Source organism: Ylistrum balloti, unplaced genomic scaffold (genome assembly GCF_031769215.1).
Source record: "Ylistrum balloti isolate Yb309-2 unplaced genomic scaffold, AGI_CSIRO_Ybal_v1 Utg370758, whole genome shotgun sequence".
Classification (NCBI taxonomy): domain Eukaryota; kingdom Metazoa; phylum Mollusca; class Bivalvia; order Pectinida; family Pectinidae; genus Ylistrum; species Ylistrum balloti.
Genome location: NW_026782445.1, coordinates 805,639 through 830,643, shown reverse-complemented (window position 1 = coordinate 830,643; position 25,005 = coordinate 805,639). Strand labels below are relative to the sequence as shown.

The window sequence follows — 25,005 nt, the reverse complement described above, 5'->3', positions numbered from 1 at the left end:
GCATATTGAAGAATTTTAGCTCCAACATGTCATATATCTTATAAGACATGTAGCAGAAAAGTTTCGATTATTCCAGAACACACCCTACAGCACACAAGCTAAATATCATGAGATTTGTTGTAACTTGCCATAGCCTACATCTTAGTACTACTTTAAGCCTGAGAATGTTCTAGTAAAATATCTAAGGTGGTGTCTTCATTTCATATTTGGGGCCTATATTCTGTTTATCACTGATTTCAGTCAATCTGAGAATATTCTAGTAAAATATTTAGGGTGGCGTCTTGTTTTCAAATTTTACTGTAATACCACCATGGCACGTTGTTGTTATTGTGTAAACAAGTTTCTGATGTACCAGTTTGCAGCAATTTGTAGGCCTAGGATGGTGCATGGCCACAGATTCCTCTACTGCATGCAAAAACATCTCTGGATTGCGGCCAACATGAGGAACTGTTTACATTGGACAAAATGTGGGTGAACATCAGTCTTAGAATAAATCAGTTGACATCCATAGCAACAGCTCAAACAAATCATACTATTGGTCTCGCGGTGGTCAAGAGCTTATGATTACAAGTCGGTCACTGTTGTCCAGAACCCACATACCTTGACAGTACAAAAGTGTACTGGTCCAGAATCTGATTATCTGTGTGGGCGGGTATATATACAAATGTGTGGTCCACTGTTGTTATAATGGTCTAGGGCCCAGATATACCGTATTTACACTTTAGTAAGCCCAGGGGCCAACACCTTACCCAAAGTCAGTGTGTAGGCATTAATGTCCTACCTATATTTGTTGGTAATTCTTTTGAACAGCAATATATATGGGTGGGCTTATTACCAGACATGACCACATTGATGCATAAATACAGTACCTAAACAGCAATAGATATGGGTGGGCTTATTACTAGACATGACCACATTGATGCATAAATACAGTACCTAAACAGCAATAGATATGGGTGGGCTTATTACCAGGTATGGACTTAATGTTGAACAAACATAAGGTATTCACTTTGTTACTTTTGTCAGTGAAATGTTTATGCTTATGTTTATCAAAGTTTTACATTTTGCTTTTCCTGAATCTACAGTATCTCTCCGGTATTAAAATGGGATACATGTAAACTTGTCCCAAATTTAACTAACTTTTTTATTTCAGAATATTCCATTGTACTAATGATACATGCATGCTCAATAATAGATATTTTGTTATATAAACCTTTTGAAAAAAGGTGTGGGAATATCAGAAAAGAAATATAGAAAGAGGAAGTTATATTTGCTAAAAGTAAAGATACTAAAATGCTACTTTTCAGGTTCTTACAAGCTGCTTATCATTGGGTAAAAAAGGGACACAGTTTCTAAAAACTGTTTCATGCCAAATATTTATATTTATAGAACTCAGGCTTAAGCACATATCATCTCTTTTTTACATTGTGAAAATAGTTTTCCAGTTCAAAAAATTTCATCTTTAAATATTCTTAAATTCTTATCAGTAAGTGACATTTGAAGAAAACATTTTTGTAGCTGTTAAATGTGAGTTGACTAGACATTTTAATGAAAGCCCTATGCTGTAGCAGCGGGCGTACAGCCAGTATAGGGCTTCTGCAATGGTAGCAAGCCTTTTGAGTCTCCCATTCTCACGAAGAAACACATGTTGTTACAAATTCTTTTAATCAGCCACAAAGTGTATGGTCATTGAAAGATTTATATGCATTCGTTACGAAAAATTCCATTTCCTGAACCATGTGTTTAATTGCTTGTTTTGATGAAGTACTAAAGAAACACACACACAAGCAATATTACAACATTTTATAACTTTAGTTAAAGCAAAGACCTGGAAAATAGATTATTTCATTTTTTATGTCTAAATCAGAAAAGTGGCTTTTATTTGTCTGTTATTAACTCTGAGAATTAATTTCTTAAACACCCCAAATGACGTCTAGTAATTCACCATTGGATTGCAAGGTGAACAATGAAACAAAATAAACTTTATGGGACCAACCCCCATTTTTCTATGAAATGCTACACTTAAGGAAATATACTTTGAATAACTCTCTATATATTACCATAAAATAGAGAATAGATTGGCTCCCTATGTACAACAGGCTAGCAATTCTCTATGAACTACACTCTAGTAATTATCCATGAACTACACTCTAGTAATTCTCCATGAACTACACTCTAGTAATTCTCCATGAACTACACTCTAGTAATTCTCCATGAACTACACTCCAGTAATTCTCCATGAACTACACTCCAGTAATTCTCCATGAACTACAGTCTAGTAATTCTCCATGAACTATACTCCAGTAATTCTCCATGAACTACACTCCAGTAATTCTCCATGAACTACACTCCAGTAATTCTCCATGAACTACACTTCAGTAATTCTCCATGAACTACACTCCAATAATTCTCCATGAACTACACTCCAGTAATTCTCCATGAACTACACTCCAGTAATTCTCTATGAACTACACTCTAGTAATTCTCCATGAACTTCACTCCAGTAATTCTCCATGAACTACACTTCAGTAATTCTCCATGAACTACACTCCAGTAATTCTCCATGAACTACACTCCAGTAATTCTCCATGAACTACACTCCAGTAATCCTCCATGAACTACACTCTAGTAATTGGCCATGAACTACATGCTAGTAATTCTCCATGAACTACAGTCTAGTCCGTGAACCTTACATAACTTCAGGAACCACTGTAGTTTCTCCAGATGAACTATACTTTAGAAACTTTCCATGAACTACATGAACTTGATTGCCCACATAAACTCCTACCTTACTGTAATGGTCTCATTAATCTTATACTAGATTGTACACAATTTCACCTGAAAATAAACATGTAGTCTTCAGACAATGAAGATTGATGATATCAGATAGCTGAAATCATACAGAGGAACTGTTTTTAATTAATTTGATAGGGTAAAGGTTGGGATGTATGTGATTTGTATATCACATCATAATTAATTGTAAGCATGGCAGCCTCCCTGGCACAGTGTTTCTTTAACCTCATCTAAAGGAACATAATTAGTGGTGGTTGATTACTTCATGGTGTGGTGTTAACGCCACACAAAGAGTCTGACATTGTCTACTGAAGGCATCAGGCATAATGTACATTTTGTGTCTTATGTCAGGAGTCTTGTGAGGGGGTTGGGGAAATGGGGTGAATTTTGTCAAGTCATGTTGTTCTAATGCAAAAAAACAATTTGACATTCCCTCTTTGTGTCACTTGCAGTTTCTTTTTGTTATAGGATGTTATCACTATGATGCGAAAACCCCAGCCAACACTACTGCTAACTCATGAGGAATCCATTACTGTTTGGCAAAAGTATTTACAACAATTTATAAAATTTTGACTTTTTATTATGTCTCACATGACATACAAATTTTATTGTTCATCAGGAAAACAGTTCTGGATTTAGGTGTTCTTGAGCTTCTCAGAGGGAAATAGTCTTTGTTATGTCCTGTTTGATTACAAGCTACCAAGTAAACACAGCAAATGATGTACAACCTTATTTATTTCAATTTCTATTTTCTTGAGTCCTGTCATTTGATTCTATCAGGAATCCTATCTGAAGGTCATTGAATCCTAAAGTGGGATTTTGGAGGTCAAAGGACAGTCTGCACTATATAAGTGGTAATTAACGTGTTAGCTGTGAAATAGAAGAGGAGTAATGAACATAACCATGCAAATCTACACATTATGAAATCAAAGGAAAGTTGGACAGTTGAAGTTTACGTCAAGAATTTGTGTGAAAAAATGTAGTTCATGATTGCGGTGGATAAGGTTAAGCTGATGTGTTCCAGTAGGGATCTGTACCTGTCTCATGTTCTGTGGTGTTTCCCCTTGGTTTGTTTGCTTCTGATAATTGTATTACAGATATTCCTTGAGACTTTAATACAGTTCTACAAATATCTGTGATAGACTATGTGAAACTCCAGGTTTTTTATAACCTAGTAACCTAAAATCTATCTCTGCCCTGTGTGATATATTTTTATAAGATAAACATGACGGTACAATCTGGAGGCTACCTTGACTGTTTAATCTGACACAGAACAGATACTCTGATCTTTATCTACATGATTGTTTATATCGCTGGGATCAATTCAACTTGTGAAAGAAATCTAGTTTATAAAGTTTACGCGGTAAGACATTACAGCACAAGGTTGCTCAACAACTAGCATTAGGTTTAAGGGAAGCTGTATTCACAATGTTTACTTTCCTTAAAGTCTGTTTATCCATTCCTGTTCCATGCAAGTTTACAGTTTTTCTTCCAGCTTTGGTTTTTTTTTTTTTACAAGTTCTGGCCTAAAATTGCGATGCTAATTACCCATATTTATTCAGCAGTTACATTTGTATCTGGTACTAAGCCCATGTAGATCTGTTTCAATTTCTTTACATGTGTCACCAAAGGTAACAGTAACCATGTAACCCAAGGTTACAGTAACCATGCCACCCAAGGTTACAGTAACCATGCCACCCAAGGTTACAGTAACCATGCCACCCAAGGTTACAGTAACCATGCCAGCCAAGGTTACAGTAACCATGCCACCCAAGGTTACAGTAACCATGCCACCCAAGGTTACAGTAACCATGCCACCCAAGGTTACAGTAACCATGCCACCCAAGGTTACAGTAACTATGTCACCCAAGGTTACAGTAACTATGTCACCCAATTTCATGTAAACCATGTCACTGTAAGCATGTTACCCAAGACTACTGTACCCATATAAACTAAGGTGATGGTACCCATGTCATCCAAGTTTAAGTTTCATCAGAGTTGTAGGGTCAAGGTGAAGGTATTTGTTACTTTTTTGTTTTTTTTTAGAAAATCCTTGTTAGCTTGCCGATGCCCTCAATCTTCAAGGAAATTTTATCAGACTTCATTTGGACTGTTTGTTAATGCCTTATACTCTTCTGGTGTAAAAACTGGTGTATTTTAAGGAGATCATGTCTTGTTTGTTTTTGTCTTAAGTCTGTGCTTTAGGTTTTCGTCATCATTTTTTATATATCTAACTGTTAAATTTTATTCCAAACATTAGTACTATTTATTGAACAAGCTGTTTTCCTGAACAATGTGATCCGTGTCCACCCTTACTCTGTGTAGATGGATGTCTATGGTTGATATCATTATACACACAATGATAGAATCAGCTGTTGTTTTTGAAAAAAGGATCCATAGATATTCTCTTTGGGTTTTTTCTCGGTAATTCTGATTCATCGGTTAGTAAACACCCTCAGCTTTTATCATCTGAATCAAATGAGAAATTTAACAAGTGTTCTGTTTATTGAGGATCTCATAAAATAAAAACTTGAATCACCATTGTCTCATTCTGAAGATGCAGTTTGTCATTAATGTTACCATATAAAGTCATGATGTAATATTGTCTCATTCTGACGATGCTGTTTGTCATTAATGTTACCATATAAAGTCATGATGTAATATTGTCTCATTCTGACGATGCTGTTTGTCATTAATGTTACCATATAAAGTCATGATGTAATATTGTCTCATTCTGACGATGCAGTTTGTCATTAATGTTACCATATAAAGTCATGATGTAATATTGTCTCATTCTGACGATGCTGTTTGTCATTAATGTTACCATATAAAGTCATGATGTAATATTGTCTCATTCTGACGATGCTGTTTGTCATTAATGTTACCATATAAAGTCATGATGTAATATTGTCTCATTCTGACGATGCAGTTTGTCATTAATGTTACCATATAAAGTCATGATGTAATATTGTCTCATTCTGACGATGCAGTTTGTCATTAATGTTACCATATAAAGTCATGATGTAATATTGTCTCATTCTGACGATGCAGTTTGCCATTAGCATAACCATATCATGTGAAGACGTCATATTGTTGCTTTATTTGGACTCCATGTGATTTGTGATCAGACAATATAATGACAATGTTAACAGGATGTAAATTGTTCTACTCTGGCTATATCTTTGAGCAGTGTTGTCATTGCCATGGAAACAGTTATCTGACTCAGCATGTTGATGTAGAGGTCTGTGTAATGAAAATACAAAATAATGGTTTATAAAAACTTTAATGTGTGGGAGTAAGGAAAGTTTAACGAGTGAGAAACTGCTACCCTGAGTTACCCTGACAAATATGTAGTTGGCTGACATCAAAGGTTTTGAGAGTCTGTTACAGCCCTAGTTAGGGTGTTAGAGGTCTTGTTGCTGTAATGAGTTTTGAAGTCTGTGAACATACTTTAACAGGTGTAAAGCCCATTTAGATTGTAGTTTTTAGATTTATTCTTGGCTAGTTTTGAACTTGACAAACTGTATGTAAACAGGACAATTAGGAATTCTTTTTGTACAAGTTTTTAACAACTATTTTCATATTGTTAATTGGAACATGATGCACTAACATAGAGTTGTATACTGTGTGGAGGTTGTTAGCCCAGTGTTGAAATACTTGTCAGACTAATAGAGATGGAGGATAGCAACTGACTGCTTTGTTTTATCATCAGTAACACTAATGTAGAGCCCAGATTTGAGGGTAACACCGTTCTAGTGCTGAAACTGAACAACCATTCCAGCTAGGCAGTAGGCGATTAGCCTTAGCTGAGGGACCAACAGTTAGAGATTATCAGGACTTAGATAGATATAGCTGGGAAACCAAGTTAACTCCGACTTAGATATAGCTGGGAAATCAAGTTAACTCCGACTTAGATATAGCTGGGAAATCAAGTTAACTCCGACTTAAATATAGCTGGGAAATCAAGTTAACTCCGACTTAGATATAGCTGGGAAATCAAGTTAACTCCGACTTAGATATAGCTGGGAAACCAAGTTAACTCCGACTTAGATATAGCTGGGAAATCAAGTTAACTCCGACTTAGATATAGCTGGGAAATCAAGTTAACTCCGACTTAGATATAGCTGGGAAATCAAGTTAACTCCGACTTAGATATAGCTGGGAAATCAAGTTAACTCCAACTTAGATATAGCTGGGAAATCAAGTTAACTCCGACTTAGATATAGCTGGGAAATAAAGTTAACTCCGACTTAGATATAGCTGGGAAATCAAGTTAACTCCGACGTAAATATAGCTGGGAAATCAATTTAACTCCGACTTAAATATAGCTGGGAAATCAAACTTTAACTTAGGTGTAACTTGGCAATCAGAGATTCCTTTACTCAAAATAGCTGGACAATGGCAGTCAGAAAATAAACATGGCTTTATTATTAAAGCTGATCATAGGCAGTCAGAGAACAAATCTGACATAAACATGTAGCTGGACAATCAGAGATAACCCTCATTTGAATACGGACAGGCAATTGGTAATAACCTGAACTTAGAAAAAGCTGTGCAATTGGTGATCACCCAAAGGACATACAAGATTAGCCTAAGATATTGCTTGAAGTTGTATGGGGGATGTAGAGTAGAAAGAAAAGATTTAATATGGTAGACGCAGTTGAAGTTAGAACAATGATGTAATATTCAGAAACAGACATATCCAGTGTTACAGAAAGCTATTTTCATCTGTGTAGGAGGGCGTTACTTAATCTAGATAGATTCTTGTCTGAGTCAGTCTAGCATTACAGATAGCTTACTTATGCGATTTTTTTTTTTTATTGCTAAGTTTGTTAACCCCAAACTCTCGGGAGCAATGAACCACATCGGATCACTGACACATGAGTTACGGGGAGTTATGAGGATTATGAAGTACAACAGCACAGACTCCTGCCAGGCGTTTCCTCCCAATGCCACCTAAAACGGAAAACCAGTATCAACTTGAGAGAATTATGACCTAAAAAAATGAAAAATGGTTGGTTTGGAAGCATAACTTAAAGTATGGTTTATTGTATTGTGTATGTCAACCATGCTAACGTTCCTGGTCTGGGTATATGGTATCAATAATTGTAGGAAACTAAGCAGGTAATTAGAGTCTTGTGGCATTCATCATACCAACACAGGTGTCCCCCCTCCCATAACCCTCCCCTAAGTACATTGCTACATCTGGTTTAACCCTTATGTTGCCCATCAACGATTGGGGAAAAAGGACTAACAAGAACAGATCCATTGTTGTAGAAAAAATCTTAGGTATCTTATTTCGATGTGGTATATATTTCCAACTGTCATGTAAATATGTACCTGGTATACTAACCAATATATGTAGATATATGTACTGATACATGATGGATGTTGGTATATATGTAAACTGCCGCCAGTGTCCGACTTCCACCATAAGACTGACAAAATTTGATTTGATGAGTTACTGCACCATTTTCAAATTAATACCAACTTTCTACATTACTATGGGCTTGTCACAGCAATGAAATTTTTTTTTTTTTTTGTTGTATTTAAGAAAATTGGAGTTTCATTTAGAAAGACCTTCACCTATTATACCGCTTATTTTAAAAATATTTTTCAAGAATAGAAGAGGTTCCAAAGACTTTTATAACCAGTGTGAATACAGAAATATATATAGACTACCTTATACAGTAACCATTAATTCTAAGTTAAAGTGGTTCCAAGTTAGAATCATACATCATATATTGGTTACCAAAACATTTCTTTATGAAGTATAACTACACCCTAACCCACTAGGTACTTTTTGTAATGTGGAAAATGAAAACATTGTCTATGGGAATGTAGGGAGGTTCAAGCTTATCTTCTGAGATTTGAAAACTTGTTTGATTTATTTTAATTCCATTTGCCTCTAACAAGGATTCCTTTCTTTTTGGAATAGTCGCAGAATGTTGTAGCTATGCGGAAAATGAGTGCTATGTTTATAAATCTAGATGTCTTAACAAATTCTTGAATCTTAATGCCCTCATGAATGTCATCGAAGATAAATTTGTTTGTAGAAAAAGATGTCATTAGTAATAAAAACGAAGAAGTCAAAAGGAATTTTGGTTTAAACTGGAGAAAATGGAAACCTATTCTAGATTCATAGTTCTATTATTATTATTACTATATTGTACTTTATGTTTTGTAATTTTTCTAACTGTATAGTCTGGACCTCGCTGAGTCAACTACATATATAATCTTCATACCAGTCACAAGATATTGACAAATATTTTGGTTTGTTATCAAACATGATGGAACCTGTACCTCTCTCTCTCTCTCTCTCTCTCTCTCTCTCTCTAAATTTAAGTTTAAGATTTCTCTTGATTATCTAAGTACTGCTTTACTCAACATTTTGGAGACGAGGGATATTTGTTTATGTGTTGAAGTAGGAGAATGAGTAGAGAATAATTCTTAAATTTTTAAAGTTCATTATAATGACGTGACATTAAAGGTGATGACAACCCTTTAATCGACATCATGTAGTTTAAATCATTTGGTTACGATGATAAATGATGATGTATGGATTCAGTTGTGATGATGATGATGACGTTATGTATGATGATGATGATGATGATGATGATGATGATGACGTTATGTATGATGATGATGATGGTGATGATGATGATGATGGCATTATGTAGGATGATGATGATGATGTATGTATGATGATGATGATGATGATGATGACAACGACAACGAAGACAATGATGATGAAGCATATCATTACCACATTTGATAGTGTTTTGCATGATACACAGACATGTATGTATGGCATAAAACATTTTATTATTTGGTGTACATAACCAAAATGTTCACCTCTCGTTAACATACTGATTATATGCATAACAATATTTATATCAGAAGACATGATAGATCTAGTACACGCAGTCAGACTGTATACATGTTAAGCATTCTACAAACAACAGTTTTTGATACCTTACTCGGCTTAGGATTCAATTTGAATATTCCAAGTAAAGTTCACAATGACAGCTCATTCTGTCACTCTGCATGTATTGTACAAGGATAACGATAAAATAATTAATGCCATAAAAACATGATTTATTAGGAAATAAAGATTTATAATTGGAAAAAACAAGTAAGATTTCCTTTCTAATACGGAATTTTTTCTATAATAATTCTATTTTTGATGGAAAATCAGAGAGCTGATGTTGTTTGAAGTTAGTGTTTGGTAGGATCGTGTTTATGATACCTGATACAGAATGTAATTATAATTTCTATTAATTGAATTAATTGAATTAATTAATTTCATTCATTGCATATTGCGCTTTTATGATGGTGTAGTAATTTAATGGCAAATTAAGCAATAAATTCCAATATGAAACATTAAATGTGGATAATTATCTGGCACTTATATCATACACGCCCATTCTCTCCAGTTCTGATGGTCTACAATTTAGCAAACCAGGAGTCTTAGGTTGTAGTATAAGGTTTTCTGACATGTGATATATTTAGTATTCAATCTATTGTGTGATAAGATTCCTTGGCTGGTTGAGAGACTAATAGTAATGTACTTGCTGGTTTAACTTCAAAGTACCAGGAAGAAAATTGGAAATCACATTTTAGGTTTAGTGATATAAATGTCCAGCCTAAGACATCTTTCATGCATTTATGAAAGTCTGAACCAAGGAAATGGATGTCTGGACAGCATGGACTAATCTTTGCCAACCCCAGGGTGTTAATATAATTCTTACAGTTTCTGCCCAGCTTACCAATTACTGTAATGAATTTTGGAAATTCTATGAAGGCCCTGCCCCTGTAGATGGTTGTAAAGTCAGTTAGGAGCTCCTTATCATATTAATGATAATATAACAGCTCCCACATAAACCAAACTGTGCATGGGTTTGTGTTACAAGCAAGGTCGTAAATACCCACTTGTTATCACTCTTGCCAAGCCAATACAGGGTCGATAACTTCAACTAAAACAGACATATTTGAAAAGTTCAGAAACAATTCAGAAAGTTTTATGAAATAAAAGAAAATGTATTATTTAACATTTAAAGTCTTGGGAAGGTATCAAAACAATATCAGATTTTGCCTAAACCTGTTGTTAACTTTCTTCACATTGCTGGAATAATGATTATTTTATCCTCAGGGACTATAAAATTTGATAAACTTGCAAATTTGGAAACCTTCTTTACTTTATCACATTTGACTCATTCAGTGATTCTATCTTAGGGGTTAGGGTGAGTGGGGAGGGAATGTTCGATGCATTCAGTGAGTAATTTTTGCAGTGGGAAAACATACTATTTGACACGTTCAGTAAGTAATTCTTTCTGGGAAAAAACATAATATTTGATACATTCAGTAAATCTCTCTGGGAAAAAAACACAATATGACACATTTTTGAAAATCTGGAAGTCCTTTATATAGCCCTGGGGTGATTATGTTGGTATTTACTGTAAGTAGGTATATTTTATTTGAGGCTTGAGACCCAGTTGGGGATTCAAGTACCTCCCTGTCAGTGTCCAATCTGACTAAGGGGGATCATATATCGGGGGTCCTGTAGACTAGTGGTGCTGGGAGGGGGCTCATCTGTCCAGATTTTCTTTGGTGCTGACAGCAACCATATTGCAGTATTCTGCCTGCATACCAGACCCAGTGGGCAATTGTTCAACAACTGAGTGTGTAAAATTTGTATGACAGTAGCTGGAACATATTTGCTGAATAGTTTAGTTTTGACAAGTAGTTATTAAATTTTATATCAACAGGTCATATAGAATTTTTACAAGAAAAATTGTGTTATTGGCTTTAAGTACCTATTAACCTGTACAATGAAGAGAAAATTACTGCAGAAAGCATTTTTGCAAAGCTGTCATGCAGGCTATCTTTTTTGCTTTTCAAAGCCATGTAATTAAAGGAGTGAAAAATCTATCATTATTTCTTTATACTTTAAAAAAATGAATTCTATTTACACGACTTAAAAATGTTTCTTAAATTGTTCTTAAATTTGATTGAGGACTGTCAAACATCAATGGTGCTGCAGAAAATTTAACTATGCAACTTGGCTCCAACTACAAACAATCATAGAAAATACATAATAAAAAACAGATTGCTACAAATTTGCAGAATATGGTCTCCGTTCAGAAGGCTGGTGTACAAACTTTTATCATCATAACTGCTTCATGCAAACAATTCAGCATGTAGATCTCTATATGGGAAAACACATTGTAGAGTTCTCCGTGGCTTTATGGGCGATATAACTAGATATACAAATAAATGATATTTTTTTCAATTTCATCTTCAGAGTGTTGTAATACTATTTGTTTTCAGGTGGTTTTTGTTTCCATTCAGTTTGTGTGAGCTCTTAAGCAACAAATATATTCCTCCACAAAGTGTTAAAAGTTAGTATAAGCAGAATTATTGAATTATTTTTATACACAAAATCAAATGTCAATTACTTTGTTGTTTTTTATTTAAAATCTAAATAGATCTGATTTTGTAATAGATCTTTTCATGTTTTATTCTACAGCCTAAAATGAAGCAACATATTGAAATCTTCAAAAATTTTGATTTTGACTGTACGCTTCATTTTAGACTTAATGATGGAGTAGATGATACTGGGTAAAAAGAACTTAAACTGAAAGTAAAACCCTCAATATCAGCTGTAAAATATCAGTCTCATGATCATCAAAATTCTTCTGGAAAGTCACACGATTAAATCCCTGCAGTGTTGTAATCTGTTAAGAATAATCACTTAGTGTCAAAAACTTTGACAGCTAATAAGTTTATATAATTTCACAATTTTCCCAAGATGAATAACACATTTACTAAACAGTCAAGTGTTCTACTCTCAGAATGAAACAATTGCTGTCTGTTACACCAACCATTCATAAAATATGTTGAAACATTTTAGTGGTATCTGTGTAAGTTTGCTATCAAGTGTTTGACAGAATCTTAGTATTATGCTTGTCAGATCACTAATGACACAGCTGTGTAGAAATTAAAATCATCATAAAAAAATGTTTAAACTAACAATATATCATTTCTCACACAATCTGATGGATGAAAAAAAAAATTATATGGAGGAAGATTTCAGTGGATCATGGATGCATCAGAGAATAAACCTTAAGCTTGTTAAGTTTACCATTAGCCTGAGATGCTGGATGGTTCAGGGCCTGAGATGCTGGATGGTTCAGGGCCTGGAATACTGGATGTTTCAGGGCCTGAGATGCTGGATGGTTCAGGGCCTGAGATACTGGATGGTTCATGAAAAGATTCTTGATGTTCAGGACCTGGGATCCCAGATGGCTTGGGTTTGAAATTGGCCATCTTGTTCTACCTCCATTTTGATTGGTTGCTTGGTTACAGGTTTTCCATCCTTGTAAGACTATTGTTATGTGTGGTCTCATCAACTTTGGGTGTTCTGGTGATGTCATACTATGATGATATAAAAAAGATTCATGGTTAGGGGATTCTTTACGAACTTGTAGGAAGGATGTTCCTTTGATGTTGAAATGTTCATTGGAAGCATTGTTTTACAGTGTTATAATTTGCTTTTATAATGAACAATACTCACTTGTAAATCATCCCTGTAGTCATCTTCAGATCTTCAAACAGATGAAAATTATTGATTATTAGTATTTTAAGTAAGGACATATCTCTCATTAATTTCAATATAAAGGAGATTCTGATTCTGATTCCTGCCAAAGCTGAATCATCATTTGTATACCAAAGTACTTGGAAAGTTCTGAAGAAACTGAAATAAAAAATTTTTTAAAAAAGTGAAAAATGATTATAATAATGTCAGAGATTTGATACAAGTAAGATTTCTGAAGTTTGGAATATTTTGCTCTCATATGATTTGAAAAGTTTTCATGATTGGAGCTATGCTTGCAAAGTCTTGTTACTAAAGATGAATTTCAGGGACCAGCTTTTTTGACATGATTTTTCGGGAGCCCAAGGGGCAACTCTGTTGACTTGATTATTCAGGAGCTCAATAGAACATTTGTGTTGACATGATTTTTCAGGAGCCCAAGGGGCATCTCTGTTGACTAGACCTTTCAGGAGCCCAATGGGGCATTTGTGGTGACTAACTTCCTTTATTATAAGGACCACTGAGGCAGATAAGTTCCTCTGCGGTAACAGTCACTAAGGACTTCCTGTGTAGGAGTATCTCCAACACATACAACAGGACTCAGTTTAAAATAAATATTTCAGAAATGTGTGTAGTCTGTATATCAGTCAGAAGAATGAAGGTCCTGGTGTTTTATAATACTGAACTTTACAATTGCACATTGCACACAAAAGGAATGTGCTGAAATTTTTTTTTTTTTTTTCAAAAGGTAAAAATGTATTGAGACAGAGTACGTTTTTGGCAAAAATTGTAAAAAAAAAAAAATTGTGTAGAGACTAGATACATACATGTTACAAGTAAAAAGGCTTACTGTTGTATCTATGGATCAGTCCTATCATTTTTTTTTCTTGAGGAAAGTTAAGGATGTATTTATAAGTACAGTGATGCATGGTAGTAGCTGTTTGACAAATGCTGGTCGAGAAATCATAATCACTTTAGGAAGTAACATTTAAAGCCAAAAATTTACACAGATTGACTTGGTTCACACTTGAAAACGTTTAGATTTACACATTGATGTATAATGTATCATAAACTGCTTCAGTTATTTCTAATTTAGAGTTTAATTCCAATCTGTGAAGGACAGGGTTGAATACAACAGCAAAAGATATCTCTATTTGAAAGTGTATATGAAACTTTGCCAAGGTATAAAAAAATGAAAAAGATACTACTCTTGTGCGTTTATAATCATTTTTTTCTGAACATTTGTATCCTGGTTCATTACACATTCAAATTCATCTTGAAATAGGATTTCTCAATTTTGTGGTGAATTACACACTAAGACATATATATTATTGTGAGGTTGGAATTTTTGGCCCCCCCCAAAACATTCAAATTGATAAATTAAGATAGATATACAGGGCTCTCACACCCCATTTTGGGACTGGGGCCCAGGACCCTTAGAATTGGGAAAAATAGCGACGTTTTCCTTAGAATTGGGAAAACCTGGGGTCTAAATTAAGAAAAAATGACATTATTCTGCATTGGGAATTCGGCCCCAAATCTGGCAGATCGAAAGCCCTGATATATTTCAAGACCTGAGCATGGTGTGGTATAAATATGCTAACATTCTACTAAAGGCACTCACTGGGCTCTCAGTGAACTGCAATATGGTTTGCCTCACAATGTAACCCTTGACAACAGAGACAACTTTGCGGTCACATGACGTACCTTCCTCTGCCAACATGACGTACCTTCCTCTGCCTGACTTTGTTCAGACTAATGCATAATGGCGTGACGATGATGTAATCAACGGCGTGTGAACAGTCAAAATACATGTGCGAAGTATTTGAAGAGTTACCGGAAACTCAAGTAGAAGGAATATAACATGTAATTTTGATGGTGCTGCTCTTTGTTAAGTTTGCTCCCAATACCCTTTCCTCCATTCTTCTAGATCCCAGGATATGCGTAAATCTGGGAACATGACTGTGCTCAAACTTTAATGAGCCCTAACCTGTGTTGTACTTTTAACTTATAGTGTCTGTATATTGTACAGAGCTAAAATGTTTTTCTTGTTTGCTGATTCCTGCTGCCAGTTTTACTACAGTTTAGGGAGAAATCTTCAGGAAACAGAGGTCATGATTGTACTGATCTGAAACCACATGCTTAGGCTGCAAGTATATAAATTACAGGAGCATCATGTTAATTATAATATCTGACTCATCTTGTGGTACGTAGGAAAACAAAGGGAAAACCCATGTCACCAAAGGTAATGGAAAAAACCTGAAATGTACACAGAAAAACATGCTGATGAGTGTGTAAATAAAGGGGCGTGTGAGTGCACAAAGAGGGGCGTGTGGGTGTACATAGAGGGGCGTGTGAGTGTACATAGAGGGGCGTGTGAGTGATGGGTAATGAAAGTCCACCTTGAGCTTTGTGTGTAAAGTCTTTGATAATGCTTGAAGTTGTCTAAATTCAAAACGATTTTTTTCAATCTTAACAATGTTTTCCTCCAAAAGAATCACTTTAGTAATAAAAGACATATTCCTGTTACGCTGACAACATGTTCCCAGATAGAACACCCATTTTATCCTCAAACGGGGTCATTAGGTACTCCCAGTAATATTCATGTTTCGTAGGTGTATTACCATAGTAACAGTAGACTTGTCAGTCCTAATTTCTGGACTATAGAGCCTTGATTGTATCTTGATTGCTATCTGTGATTTGTTACATTGCTTAGCCATTACAAATTGTGACTCAGGTGTCATGAACTGGTCATAACTATCAGTCTGTTTACTTAGATATTACCTAATGTTGAGCAGGGAGAAACCCACTAGGGGAGGGGGTATAAGGTTTCTAAACCTCTGGAGGAAGGCTTGTAAGGATAGTTTGGTATATATTAGTTGTTTTAGATTTTTAAAAAATCAATAAATTACCTTCCCAATTGTCATACTTTGATTTCTGTATATCCTGTGATGGTTTCTTTGTGTTTTCCATTATGTGTATGCTCTCCTTGCATTTTCCTTTGTTCTGTTTTCTTCATCCTTTTCTTTTTGTGTTTTCTTTGTTCTTTCTTTGTCCATGCACATTTTATTGTACTTTCCTTTGTGTCTCCCTCATACGTTCCTACCTTTTACTTTCACTTTCCATATACTTTCCATTACATTCTGTTTCTGTCATGCCTTTCTTGTGCTTTCTTTGTTCTTTCTTTGTCCATGCACTTTTCTTTGTTCCAATTTATCCCATTTTACTGCCATCCTTCATTCATTTATTCCATTTCATTTATTTACCACGTTAATTACAGTTTAGAATTATTGGGGGAAGTTGGCAGAATTGAAGACTTTTGTGGAAAATACTTTTTTTAGCACCGTCTGACTTCTATTTCAAAGAACAGTCATGCTACATTTGATGTGAAAAACTAGTCACAAATTGATACACTTTTTCTAGATTTTGATTTTTAAAAGATTTGTTTTCATATGTACCTTAAGAAGTTAGAATCTTTCCAGGATGTCTGATATTTATATATGTGGTATTAATAAGATGCACTATTTATAATGCTAAGGAGCAAATGCACCTTTGAATGTTAAATAAAATTTTAAAAAACCAAAAAGGAACAGCTCACAAGTTCACTGTGCATGTGTTAGAAGTACCTGTTGACCTTCTGAAAAAAAGAAAGAAAATCTTGTACACAAATGTTGAATTACCAAAGTATTGTACACAGACCAGGAACTGTCCACTTCACACAAATGCTCTTTAACACTAGAACCCACTCCAGTTCCGATGAGCCTGAAATATTCCCACCTTGATTACAAGGTGGTATATATAACAACTTCCCTAAGTTTTGATGTTTGAAATTTGGTAGATTAGAGGGACCTTTTCATCTCCAAATCCATAAGTGTATTATCTACTTGAACATTTTTGCATGTTTGAGATTTAATGAAGCATGACTTTGGGAGTCACATGTCAAAGGAGGAATTAGGTAAACCATGATAAAGAAGTAGTAACATTAAATTAACTTGATACATAAAGACAAAAAAGTCTTTGTTTCATTACAAAAAAAAGTCTTCCTTACAATAATGAAAGGAATTACTGTTAGATTAATTTTGATATTTCCCTTTGTTTTTCATATTTGTTTTAGTCAGCAGTTGTTTCCATTGTTTTCAGGATTTCAAATAGCATGCAGTGTCGGTCACATTTTTATAGACCGATGTGTTTTAGAGAGATAAAACATCAAAAGCTGCATGTCTTAGTTTGTACAACAGTTTACAAAAATACATGATTTTAGATATTTAGAATATAAATAAAGCTGCATATTTGATTCACAAGGAAATATTTGGTAAAACAACTTTGATTTGTTAATTTAGACATGTGAAGAGGTGTGTATTCAGATTGGTAATATACTAATCCATTCCCAATCAACTTTTACAATGTGCTGAATGAAAATAATTTTGAAAATAAATGTATAAATTGTCGAGGATTTTTAAAAGATTGTTGATTTCAGTCAATTTATAAGCCAATTTATTTTCCTGAAAAAAATGTTGAACAGTTTGTCCAAAGGTTGACTTTGACAACATTTCAGAAGAGTTTGTGTGTCAGGGTTCGAAGGTCAAGGTCACCATTTATATTCATAGAAATTTTACAAATTAGGGATATGCTCTTGGGGCAGCTCTAGCCATTCATGTTTCAGCTGTTTTTTAATTTCTTTATCATTAGTTATTTATCAAAACCATGTCATTTCCTAATTGACAATATATAAGACATTTTGTGAATATTTTCTTTTTTGGGGAAAAAAGTCATTAGTAAATTTGTTGTATTTAGCGCTTTTTGTGTTGCACTCTAAGATAGTATTGCCGGTCTATTTTAATCTGCCATGTGTGGTCTGAGTTATCTGACTGGCACGAGTGCTCATCATTATCATCCTCGGAGAGAGATTACTTGCTACTTGGGTGAGAGAAAGCATAAAGTCTTTGTGTACCATTTCCCTGGATGAGTAGAGGGCACAGAGACAAAAGGATAACACAGGGACAAAGGGACAATAGGAGTTTGCTTGTATTTGACAAGGACAAGACAATGAGACAAAGACAAAAGTATGATATTGAATTAGATTTGTTTCAGTCTGTAATTCTTCATTCTGGATTGATCCTTTATGACCTGTTAAAGTCCTAACAGTATTTTTTTCTGATATTGAAGGAAGGTGACAAACTGGTTCTACACAAAAGTCAGCTCCATGGTGTATTAGGCATCCAAATATAGTCAGTTGTCTTCATCATGTGAGAAAAAAATAGACCAGAAATGATTGGCAACAAAACCACTGTTATCATTATGTCAAATGAATAATTTATAATAAAGATCTGTTGGTTGTCTTTGTATTCTAATAACTCTTTATACTATACAGTGTTACAACAATAACCTGATGTTATACAATTTACAGTATATACAGCAAACCCTTACTATTAAGACTACCTTGGGGACTGGACATAAATGTTCTACCTAACAGGATGATCTGAATAGATCATGTGACCAAGCAGATAAGACTTCCTGTATGGTTGAATTTTGTCTGTATTTTCAAAGTCATTCAATAAGTATTTGAGATTATCCAGTTAAACACAGTAATTGTATCTGAGAAGTCAGTTTGACACCTAAATAACAGTTAAATGATGCAACACCTATCACCTGTACATGGTGGAAGACAAACCTGATGATAATGTGTTTTTTTATTGGTCAGTGATCTCATTAGGGGGGTGACATTTCATGAAAAACTGGTCTTAGTTGTGAAATGGTTGTAACAGTAAGGTGTTCTAAATAGTGACGTTTACCTGGCATACCAAGGACTTACAATATGTACATTATACAGCCCCAGGCATATTGAAGATCTTTTGGAGAATGAAATGAAGTTTTCTTAATAGCAAGGTGGTCATGATTTTGAGATTCCACTGTTTAATGAATAATTCAACAGTTTTGTGCAATGTTTTGGGATGTGAAGACAAGACTAAATCCAATATTATTTCCTTTCATTGGCTATAAAAAAATACACAATATAATCTATAGTGGCAGTTTCCTGGGGTACAAAATTTGTTTGAATTCACCCCATGGTACAAGAAGTGCTGATTGGTATAAATTGGCACACTAGTGGTATCAGGTTATCAGAATGTCTGTTGGGTTATCAGCACTTTTATCGCTGTCTGTTTATCAATAGTGGCATGAAATTAGCTGTCAGGAATCTGGTGGGCATTAAATGATAATTAACTTTCCTTGATTGTGTAAACTAAATACATGACCAAATGTTAGGAGTTTTTGTGTTGTTGGTTAACCTTGTCGTTGACCTCTAAAACATGATCAGAAATAGTGGAAGAAATTGTGTCAATGACCTTCTTCAGGACAGGGTTAATAGGGGCTCTTTCTTATTCAAGATTAAAAACCCATCAAAGATAGATAATGGAAGGTTAAAAAGCTATTCAATAGATAGCCCCCCCCTCACCCCCCCCCCTCCACACACACACACACACACACACACACACACACACACACACACACACACACACACACACACTGTTTGATTGGTTGATGCTGAACACTTTGTAAAAATTTGTTTGGGTGAAAATGAAGCTATTTGTGCTTCATTTTCTTTTTCAAAGATTCTAGTTTCTTGTTGGAGATTATTGCTTTTGCATCCCTGTAGAGGTATGGCATTTTGAATACATGTATTTATTTGGACAAGAGTGTTGTGGGAGGTTTGTGGGTCAGTGGACAGACAAGTGTGTTGTGGGAGGTTTGTTGGTCAGTGGACAGACAAAAGTGATGTGGGAGATCTGTTGGTCAGTGGACAGACAAAAGTGATGTGGGAGGTTTGTTGGTCAGTGGACAGACAAGGGTGTTGTGGGAGGTCTGTTGGTCAGAGGACGGACAAGAATATTCTGGGAGATTTGGTGGTCAGTGGACAGACAAGAATGTTGTGGGAGGTTTGTGGGTCAGTGGACAGACAAGCGTGTTGTGGGAGGTTTTTGGGTCAGTGGACAGACAAGAATGTTGTGTGAGGTTTGTGGGTCAGTGGACAGACAACAGTTTTGTGGGTTGCAGGTCATTGGATAATCTGAGGTCTTTGAATGAAGGAAATATGGAATGAGGAAAAGTAATTTTGAAGGTCACTGAAAAAGACACCTGGGTCATTAAGGTTCCTACAGTGGGTCAAATTGATCTTTCAAAACAGATGCCCTTCATCTCATCTTGGCTGTTTTACATAGACAAAACACAGCACTTAGTTGGTTTGGACAGCAGATGATTGAGGGTATATGGTATTCATCAGTTCCGTCAGCTAATCTTCCCTGCATGATGTACTGAGGAGCTTTGGATGTGGAGGTCACACAGAGAAACTCACACCCTGTTAATAGAAGCTGACCTCCGTTTTTTTAAGTCTTAAATTGTATAGTTAGAAACTTGGTGGAGCTAGACATGACATATTTGTCAGCAAACATTTTGATGGTAATCATTTTTTAGGAACCAGAAATGGAGTGAGCATGAGAGTACTTGATTTACAACTAACAATGGCATGTTGTGCAAGCACTCATTTTCGACCTGGCCATGAGCTAAACATTGGTGGAGGTCTAGATTTTATATCTGGCCATGTTCTGTACATTGGTGGGGGTACTACGTATAGATCTGTACATTGGTGGGGGTACTAGATATAGATCTGTACATTGGTGGGGGTACTAGATATAAACCTGGTCCTGTACATTGGTGGGGGTACTAGATACAGATCTGTACATTGGTGGGGGTACTAGATATAGACCTGGTCCTGTACATTGATGGGGGTACTAGATATAGATCTGTACATTGATGGGGGTACTAGATATAGACCTGGTCCTGTACATTGGTGGGGGTACTTGATACAGACCTTGCCATGTTCCTGTACAGGTCTAACCCAAAAAATGTTCTGTACTTCAGACTGAGCACTGGGTTTAGAACTGACCATTGGCTGCACTTTGTTAGGAGTGTTATATTTAGACGTTGTCATAGCCTGTACTTGGCTGGGAGTGGTAGACTTAAACATGACCATTGTCTTGACATAGGTAACAGTACTCAACTTAGATCTGTCCATGTCTGTACTTAGATGGGAGTACTCGATTTAGACCTGACTAGCTTTGTATGTGGATAGGAGTACTGACTTAGACTTGGCCATGCTCTCTTCTTGGGTAGGACTAACAGTAGAGCTGACCAAACGCTCCCTCCCCTTCAATGTGTTATAAAGGAAGGAGTTGTGCCAAGTGTCTGTCAGATCTCAGCATACTGCTGTAATTATAAATGGGTGCCAGACTTCCTCCCATGGTCTCTTACTGGGAAAGACACACATGATGAATTGCCCAATCTTGTTAAAGGAAGTCAGATTTATCAGTTAGCATGATGCTGTATAAGAAATGGCAGATTTTGGTACCTGGAAATGAGATTTGTTTTGAGATATCTCCAGTTACATGAAAGATAGTCATGGTAGCATAATGGTGTATATGAAATAAGGAGATCAAGTTTGATGACTGGGAGAACAAAATACTTCATAAAACATCTTAAATGAAATATAATGTATAGGAAATAAGGAGATGAGGATAGTGGACTGGAAGAACAAAATACTCAATAAAATAAGTTAAATGTGGAAAATAGTGTATAGGAAATAAGGAGATAAGGATAGTGGACTGGGAGAACAAAATACTCAATAAAATAAGTTAAATGTGGAAAATAGTGTATAGGAAATAAGGAGATGAGGATAGTGGACTGGGAAAACAAAATACTCTATAAAATAGAAAATTTGGATTGTTGTTTGCCTGATGAGGGAGGATTTACCTGTAGCAGTAGTGTCTGAGGTCAACTTGCCTTTTCTTCAGCCTACAACATATGTATTTAATCTAAGTAATGAGGAAGTTTTAAGCTTTGTATCTGCATTTAACCAGTAATAAACCCTAGGCTTGGTATTGGTGTTGACCCCATGAGCTTATTGTCCTGAAATTAGTCTGCCTCCTTACTTTAAGTAGAGGTATGTGTTGGCCCTTTGGTAAAATGGCGCTGCTTTCTTGATGTTCATTGTTAAAACTTTCTGGCAGCTTGACTGCAAGGATATTTCATATAAACTACACAAGAGTGATATACAGTGAGGCCATTCTTTAGGTGTTTCTATAAACATAACATGTTCTGTATACATGACAACAGGCAGTCTACAGGAATATATGTTACACATGGTACAAGAATGATTCCACCACTGGAACAGAAATATACCTTACACATGGTACCAGAATGATTCCATCACAGAGGTATGCCTGCTGTCATGACTGTAATAGATTTCCTAGTCTATATGGGCCCTATGTTCTCTCAGAGGCATGAATCTCTGCCTTCATACTTCCTTATTGTAGATCAGCAGTACCACTAATGTTTTTTTGAGTTCCACAATCAGGTCATCATTTCCCAGCTGCATGAGAGTTTAACCTCAATGTTAATGAAATCTATAAGATCTGTAGTCTTTGCCTCAACTTCTGTTATAAAAGCCTTCATTTTCTACAAAGGTTATGGTCAATTGGTTTCCTACAGAGTTCTTTCACTGTATATCTCCAGCATTTGGTTCAGTGGATTGCTTTGCTGAGCCAACTTTCTGGTACAGCATTAGCCAGATCTTGGTATTGAGGCTTATGATTTGATGTAGAATAAAGATTCTAGCCTTGGACATGGAGTGGTACAATGGACAATAGTCCTGGGAAAATTGATGGCACAAATCAAAGCCTTGGACCATGGGTTGTTACAATTAGCTATAGTTGTGGGACATGGGTTGTTACAATTAGCTATAGTTGTCAGACATGAGCTAGTACAATGAGTCTTAATCATGGGACCATGTGGTCACTGACAATGTGTCATAATCATAGGACATGTGTTGGTACAGTGAGTCTTAATCATGGGACCATGTGGTCACTGACAATGTGTCATAATCATAGGACATGTGTTGGTACAGTGTTGACAATGTGTCATAATCATAGGACATGTGTTGGTACAGTGAGTCTTGTGTCAATCATGGGACCATGTGGTCACTGACAATGTGTCATAATCATAGGACATGTGTTGGTACAGTGAGTCTTAATCATGGGACCATGTGGTCACTGACAATGTGTCATAATCATAGGACATGTGTTGGTACAGTGAGTCTTAATCATGGGACCATGTGGTCACTGACAATGTGTCATAATCATAGGACATGTGTTGGTACAGTGAGTCTTAATCATGGGACCATGTGGTCACTGACAATGTGTCATAATCATAGGACATGTGTTGGTACAGTGAGTCTTAATCATGGGACCATGTGGTCACTGACAATGTGTCATAATCATAGGACATGTGTTGGTACAGTGAGTCTTAATCATGGGACCATGTGGTCACTGACAATGTGTCATAATCATAGGACATGTGTTGGTACATGGGACCATGTGGTCACTGACAATGTGTCATAATCATAGGACATGTGTTGGTACAGTGAGTCTTAATCATGGGACCATGTGGTCACTGACAATGTGTCATAATCATAGGACATGTGTTGGTACAATGGGTTGTAATTCTTGATCATAGGATAGTACAATGAGTCCTAGTCATTTAGCTTATTTTACAATATGCCATAGTCCTCGGGCATGGCTTGGTACCAAAGGCCATTTTCCTGGGACAAAGGCTGGCGCTTTGGGCCATAATCCTTGGATATAGGTTGGTACAATGGACTATAGTTGTGGGACATGGGTTGGTAATATGAGTCATAGTCTAGGGACATAGAGTTGTACAATGATCCATAATCCTGGGATTCGGTTTGGTACAATGGACCATATGCCTGGTACATAGGGTTGTACAATGAGCCATAATCCTGGGATTCGGTTTCGTACAATGGGCTATAGTCCAGGGCATAGAGTTTTACAATGAGCCATGATCTTGGAACTTGTCTTGGTACAATGGATCTGTGACACGGGTTGGTACAACTAATTAGTCCTGGACAATAGGCCATAGTATGGGGGTATATGGTTTAATGACATCTGTCCTTCAAATTGGAATGGATCATAGACCTGATGCATTAGAATGACTTTAGTGTAACCTTACAGCTGTATGACTGTATGTGTAGGGTGAAGCTGGTAAAGAGGCTTGTGAGTTGGTCCCAGCCACTTGATCTGTGACCCACACAGTAATACAGTGTCAGTATTACATCCATATGGCATGTCATAGTACCACCCTACCACATTCTTATCATACACACATGTCCCCATCATACAGGTTGTGTGGCAGACAACAGTGCCATGTTGTTGTGTTAAGTAGCCCAAAGTGTATTAAAGTATTTGCCACTGATCATAGTAAGGAGCTGGTAAAATGGGCATTTAGTTGTATTTGAACACAATCTTTGTGAGTCAGTAAGCAATGCCGTTTTGGCAGGAACGCCTAAACTCAATCTGAATCATCAATTACAAGTATTTATTCTACAAAAATACCTATTGTTTTAGAAAATTTGAAAATTGCACTATCATACATTTCTTTATGAATAAGTTAAGGGCAGAGCAGCAGAGGTAATAATATCAGAAATTATAGGAGACAAAAATCCATGAAGAAAATTAATGAGTTGGTCATACATTTTAGTGATAACTGTT

The 25,005-nt window shown here is 35.8% G+C and overlaps 1 protein-coding gene across 1 annotated transcript in view; it reads left to right on the top strand.

The window, feature by feature from the left end:
• Positions 1-25,005, top strand: part of LOC132558129 (collagen alpha-2(IV) chain-like) — a 66,489-nt gene that overhangs the window by 1,073 nt on the left and 40,411 nt on the right. The window lies entirely within an intron of this gene.